Source organism: Siphateles boraxobius, unplaced genomic scaffold (assembly GCF_051911475.1).
Source record: "Siphateles boraxobius isolate OS27281-9 unplaced genomic scaffold, OSU_SipBor_1 2, whole genome shotgun sequence".
Classification (NCBI taxonomy): domain Eukaryota; kingdom Metazoa; phylum Chordata; class Actinopteri; order Cypriniformes; family Leuciscidae; genus Siphateles; species Siphateles boraxobius.
The window spans coordinates 3,935,129-3,941,686 of record NW_027508810.1 but is presented as its reverse complement, the minus strand read 5'-3'; the positions used below and the strand labels follow the sequence as shown (position 1 = coordinate 3,941,686).

At 39.8% G+C, this 6,558-nt stretch overlaps 1 long non-coding RNA gene across 1 annotated transcript; it reads left to right on the top strand.

The window, feature by feature from the left end:
* Positions 1-2,501: 2,501 nt before the first annotated feature.
* Positions 2,502-6,285, top strand: LOC143744189 (uncharacterized). The gene is made up of 2 exons (XR_013205791.1): positions 2,502-2,704; positions 4,483-6,285. It is a non-coding gene; the product is annotated as an uncharacterized LOC143744189 (long non-coding RNA).
* The last annotated feature ends 273 nt before the right edge of the window (positions 6,286-6,558 follow it).

Sequence of the window (6,558 nt, the reverse complement as noted above, 5' to 3'; positions counted from 1 at the left end):
TAAAAGAGATCAACAAAATATAACTATACTCAAATCAGCATACAACAAAACAGGATATGAACTGAAAAAACTGACCTTCCTAAATGAGACACTAGGGAACATATATAGTGGCTTGGCCAAACCAATTTACACATAAGGGGAAAACCAAAATGGACGACAAATACAACAACTACGAAGTAAAACGAACTAAACCCAAAATCCCCCTCCAACATGGCAGCACATGGTATGGCTTGATTGGCAGGCCACAGGATATCACAGTCCTCCACCCTTGGCCATGCCTTTCTTTGCCAAGGACAGACCTCTCTCCAACATGGTAACACAGATTAATAGAACAGAAAATGTTTACATAACCCTACAATGTGAAAATGTGTGCGCTCCATTTACACAGTGTATGGCTAGAGCAAATAAATGTATATTATACCTGAAATAAACTATGTGATCTGTGTTTTGAAATCATTAATTGTTTGGGGTGTGGCTAACTGCAAAAATAACTTGATCTGTGTACTTAACACATAGTTTGTGGCCTGTAAGCGGTATTACCATTGCTGGCTGTTACCCTGCCTTGCCTGTTGTTCATCCTGTGTGGCTTGGGCCATCACACCTATGCATGCTAATAAGCAACTATAGTTGGAGACTAACTAACTATAGTTAATAGTTAGAACTGGACCCTAAACTAAAGTGTCACCACAATTTCTAGTAAATATGATAAAAAATGGCTGTAAAAAATAAATCTGCTTTGTTAATCCTTTTGATCCTTCATTCACAAAATTCTCAAAAACCTATCCTTTTGTTAAAGTAAAATAATTGAAAGTGGGGGGTAAATCACATTATGAAATAAATGCTTTTCTCCAATAAACGCTGGCCTTACACGCATAATTATTGGCTCCTCTGTTATTAAATACTTTCTGCAACCTCCTTTGCCAAGATAACAGCTCTGAGTTTTCTTCTGCCTGATGAGTTTGGAGAACAACTGACCTGAGATCAGAGACCATTTCTCCATACAGAATCTCTCCAGATCCTTTAGATTTACAAGTTCCTGTTGGTGCTTCTCTTCAGTTCAGCCCACTCCTTATCTATAGGGTTAAGGTCAGGGAACTGGGACGGTCATGGCAGAAGCTTCATTTTGTGCTCAGTTACCCATTTTTGTATTGATTTTGATGTTTGTTTTGGACTGTTATCCTGATGGACAGCCCATTATAAGATTTCTAGCAGAGGCAGTCAGGTTTTGATGTTTTATCTGTTGGTATTTGCTAGAATCCATAATACCATGTATCTGAACAAGATGTCCAGGACCTCCAGCAAAAAAATAGGCCCACAACATATAAGATGCAGCAGTATATTTAACCTTAGGCATGGGGTACTTTTTATCCCTGTATGCACCAAACACAGAATGTGGGTTTGCTGCCAAAAATACCTTTTTTTTGTTTCATCTGACCACAGAATCTGGTCCCTTTTGAAGTTCCAGTCGTGTCTGACAACTGAATATGCTGGAGTTTGACGAGCGAGGAGGATTTTTCTTCAAACCCTCCCAAACACCGTTTAGGCTTTCTGACCCTCAAGACTCAAGTAATCTCTGCAATTCTCCATCTGTGATCCTTGGAGAGTCTTTAGACACTCGAACTTTCCTCTTTACCGTGCATTAAGACAATATAGACACACGTCCTCTTCCTGGCAGATTCGTAACATCTTTAGTTGATTGGAACTTCTTAATTATTGCCCTGATGGTCAAAATTAGGATTTTCAATTCTTTAACTATTTTCTTACTGCCACTTTCTATTTTGTGATGCTCAACAATCTTTTGATGCACATCAGAACTATATTCTTTGGTTTTACCCGTGATGGATGATTAAGGGAATTTGGCCTTTGTGTTTCCTCATATTTAAACTCATAGCTAGACAATTTCATGTTCCTAGTCACCCTGGTGTGCTAAAAAAAGGTAAATATTACTGGGAATATACTTCAGATATTTTACTCGTAAAAAAATCTAGGGGTGCCAATAATTTTGGCCAACCTGTTTTGTAGAAAAACATTTATTTCATAAAAAATGAAATATTTGATTTTCTTCCCACCAGACAGATTAGTTTTTTGCAATTTTTTTTAATAAAAGATCACAAGGATAAACAATGCAGATTTATTTTGTTTATTTTTTACAGGCATTTTTTGATCATATTTATCAGGGGTGCCATTAATTCTGACCACCACTGTATACGTCTATAGTGAATGAAAAAATGAAATTCCACGTGTTCCCTTTTGTTTTGCTACAAATTTATTTAAACAAAAAAAAAAAACTGCATTGATTAATGAACATTTACATGTTCTTTACTCATAGAACTGAGAAAACTCCTGACAGCTACAGCTTTGAAAGCAGCGTGCACACGTGTGCGGTGAGGTGGTCTGTGGTTCACTGAGAGAAATGACAGGTGCTGGTGATGCAACCGTTTGGAGGTCTGAGGGTTTCTTTTCACGTACCCCTGTCTGTGCCTTTAGCGAACAAGCGTAAAGAGAGAAACAAAGATACTCTATGTTAACTCTAGCTCTCTCTATCTCTCTCCCTCCACTCATGAGGTTAGGACGTTTATCACCATGCAGCGCAATTTCACACTTGTGCACAGCAGGGTTGATCCCTCACGATGACACATGTTGTGTGCATCACATCCATGCCACGAGCACAGGTCATGCGGAAAGAGCCATCAACGCTAACACGGTATGTGTTTTGTGTTTCTTTTGCAGAAAATGCGGTTAAACTGTTAAAAGTTGTGGCTGCAGGTCCTTGGCTATCTGTTCTGTGCAAAACCCAACCGTTATGGAAGTGTCTGCTCGCCAGTTTTTTTTTTATTGTTTTTTTTATTATTCTGAATAATTTTCCTTTACCTTCCTGTGTAACGTTCTGTTGCAAATCTCAAAAGAAACACTGGAAATATTGGGGCACATGTCAAAAGAAAATGGTTTCCTGTTTATGCACTTCTCACTTTGAGAAATTGAGCTCTTCGCACCTTTGCAAAATCTTCCCACAGTTTGGGGCGGCGCATTTTTTCTCAGAAATAAAGTACCATTTTAGTCATTGTCATTAACAGATTTCTGAAATCTACACTGTTTTCACTGTCCAAAAAAAATCTTCCGAGTTTAATGCTAATATTGTTGAGTGTTGATTTTAGTAAAATCAACACTCAACAATACTGCTACTGTTACTAACCATTTTCCCTGACACCACATTAATGATCTCGGATTAAAATTAAAACTGAGTATAACATTTTAGGAGCTATTATTCTTAAATTGTTTCATACTGAATTCTCTCCTTACCTGTTGTTAAAGTTCATTAAAGCTCCAGTGAAAAAAGTGTATACCAAAATGTATTTAAAGTAAGTTTTTTTTCATGCTAAGTTTACTAGAAATCCATACACATATTTACTGACACATCACTTGAGACTTACTGATATGAATATTATAATTACACTTTATTTGGAGTACCTCTTTATTGCACAATGCACATTTCTTAATATGAAGCCTAAAATGTGTTTTATTTTCACTATTAGTAAGGATAGTATGATCTCTGTATAATATTAGTCTTTAAATGCAAGATATTTGTAGTGTACCTAAATTATACTTAGTTTCACTTTAGCACAATCAAATATACTTAAGTGCATCTTTAGTTGGACCTCAGTACTACTTTTACAAAATTAGTTGTTCCAATTTAGCAGAATTTATACATATTAATTTAGTATACCAAAAGTACAATTGCAGGGTGTTTATATTAAGTACATAAATGTGTAATGTATTTGTAGTATACTTAGCACATGATACACATGCAGAAAAATCTTCTGCTTTAGTTCCCAAACCTGTCCTGGAGTCTCCCTTATTCAATTAACACAAACTTAATTCACCCTTTCTTCTTTTTTAAGCCACTTTGGATAAAAGCTTCTGCTAAATGCAAAGATTTAAAATGAAATTCAGCTCATCATATAGTTACTTTAGACTGCAAGACTTGAACTGGCTGTGTCTCAAACTGAAGCCCAGGAACCAAGTCAAGTCTCCAAGTCACTGCATTACACAATACAGATTGTTTCAAAGCAGCTTTACACCAATGACAGGAACATTTCAGCTGTTGTTCAGCCGAAGTTAGTTCAGTGTTGATTCAGTTCCTTTATAAAGATCATTAATTATTGAATTTGTTAAAGCGGAGTCTGCATGGGGAGAGCGAGTGCAGAGACGAGGGGTGAAAAGTGGGTCAACTGCAAACACTTAGCATCAGTTTCTAATTCCAGCAACTGGGGGAGAGACGGGATAAATAGAGACCTGGGAAAGGGAGAGACCCTGAGGACATATTTTATTTTACTGCCACGACTGTGTTTTGTGGAATGCGCAGGGCCACTAGTTTGGTTTATTTTTGTTTTGTTTGTGAGAGAGGAACAAAAATAAAGACTCAGAATTCGCTGACCTGACGTCGTCGTCCTTTTTATTTGTGAATCTTGTTTCTCTCTCCAGCCCTTCTCCCTCCTTTTCTTCTCTCTCTCTTGTCCTGTCCCTATTCCCAGGTCGCGAAGCAACGCGCCCCCTCGACAGTCACAATGGGGAAGAGGCAGTCTGGTCTCCGAGGCTTCCCCGGATTACGGACCTGGGACACGAGGAGCATCTGCATCTTTTTCACCTCTCCCCTCTCTTCCTCGGTCTCTTAGCCAACTTTCTGCCACCTGGGCCGGTCTGTCGGAGATGCGGGGACCCGGGTCACTTCAAAGATAGGTGTCCTGTCATGGAGCTGGGGACGTTGACCTTGACTTCTTGCGGGCTGCCGCCAGGCAAACCAGGCAGTACTTAAAGAGTATTAATGGGGGTACATATCAGGCTTTGGTGGATTCAGGCTGTAAGCAAACATGACGCAACAAGGGGCATTGGATATGAGGCGCAAGGTTAAGGTGAGGTGTGTGCGCGGGAATGTGGTGGATTACCCGCTAGTGCCTGCTAATATCTAATTCAGGGGGAAAGCGCATAGATTAAAGGTGGCGGTTAATTCCCATCTTAGGCATCAGCTGATTTTGGGGACTGATTGGCCTGCTTTTACACAATTATTGGGGAGTCTATGTGCAGATCCCTCTTGGGAGACAGGGCTAGCGAGAAGAGAAGCCGGGAGACACTGTTACGGGACCCTCACAGTTTGTCTCAGGGCAAATGAGAACGAGTGCAGAGGTAATGCCGCCTGACTTTAGTTAGATGTTGGATGACTTTCCTCTGGAGCAGTCTCGTGACGAAACGCTCAAACATGCGCTTGAAAGGGTCCGCACCATCGACGGAAAGTTGCTTCAGCCTGATCAGCCGCTCTCCTATCCTTACTTTTCTATAATAAGGCACAGGTTGTATCAGGTCCCCAAGACCCCCAAATCAATTCGCACCAGCGTCTATCAACCACAAACAGACCAAAAGATATTTCAAATCTTTTAAGATTTTCAAAATGTGAGAGACCACAAACATGAGGACAAAAAATCCTAGATTTAACAGTTTTGCTCCTATAGTATGTGGTGTGCCGCGATGTTAAGACAACTCAACACACACAAACAGATTTTCAACCAGAGTCCCAACTGCGAACAAAATCTCACGAGACTTCAGAATAAACATGGTGGACGATAGGCAGGAAGGAATTGCTATGATAGTGTTAGGAATGCTTTTGACAGAACAATCGACAAGCTGATCCTCCATCTCTGATGTCCATATCCATTTCACTCCGTGCTGCGCCATGACTGCGGTTGCTGTGTTTCCGTCTTCTGTCAGCTTGCTTTCTGATTGGGTATCGTTTGGTTCCACCACCTGACAATCAACAGAGTACGTGTGCGTTTGTTGCGATTCGCGATCGGGGCGGCTCTGACGTTTTTCCGAGCAGGTTCGGTCACTCTTAACACATCTCACACCACAGGAAAATCTGATCAAATAATCTGTTGAACCATCAAGATAATCGGGACATCACTTAGGATTGTCGGAAGGGGAGAAATCAGCCCGAATATCCTGTGGTGTGGCGCAGCATAATCAAGGTGTTCAGAGTTACAGTTACTTGACAATAGCAGCTCTCCAGGACACCCTACAGCGTGTGTGTGTGTGTGTGTGTGTGTGTGTGTGTGTGTGTGTGTGTGTGTGTGTGTGTGTGTGTGTGTGTGTGTGTGTGTGTGTGTGTGTGTGTGTGTGTGTGTGTGTGTGTGTGTGTGTGTGCTTTAGGAAGAACTCAGTGTCAGCCCCTGCAATACAGCAACATTTAGCTGGGCATTTTGCCTATAAATAAAATAAAACTTAAAACCCCATTAACTTTCTCAAGTTCTCTTGCTTTTTTTTTTGTCTCGAATTAAAATCCTGTCAAATTCTGAAATGTTAAGTCTGACTGTTTTTTTTTAAAAAAAATTAATTGATTGGGGTTTGTGTTTTTATTTATCAATAGGGAATTCTAAATATTTCTTACAGATATTTACATGCGTTATGAGGTGAATACGTTTTATATATTGTAACTTTTTAAATATTCACATTGTCCTTCTTAAATGGGACGGTTTAGTTATATTTCATCTGTCTGGTTACAGAATGTTT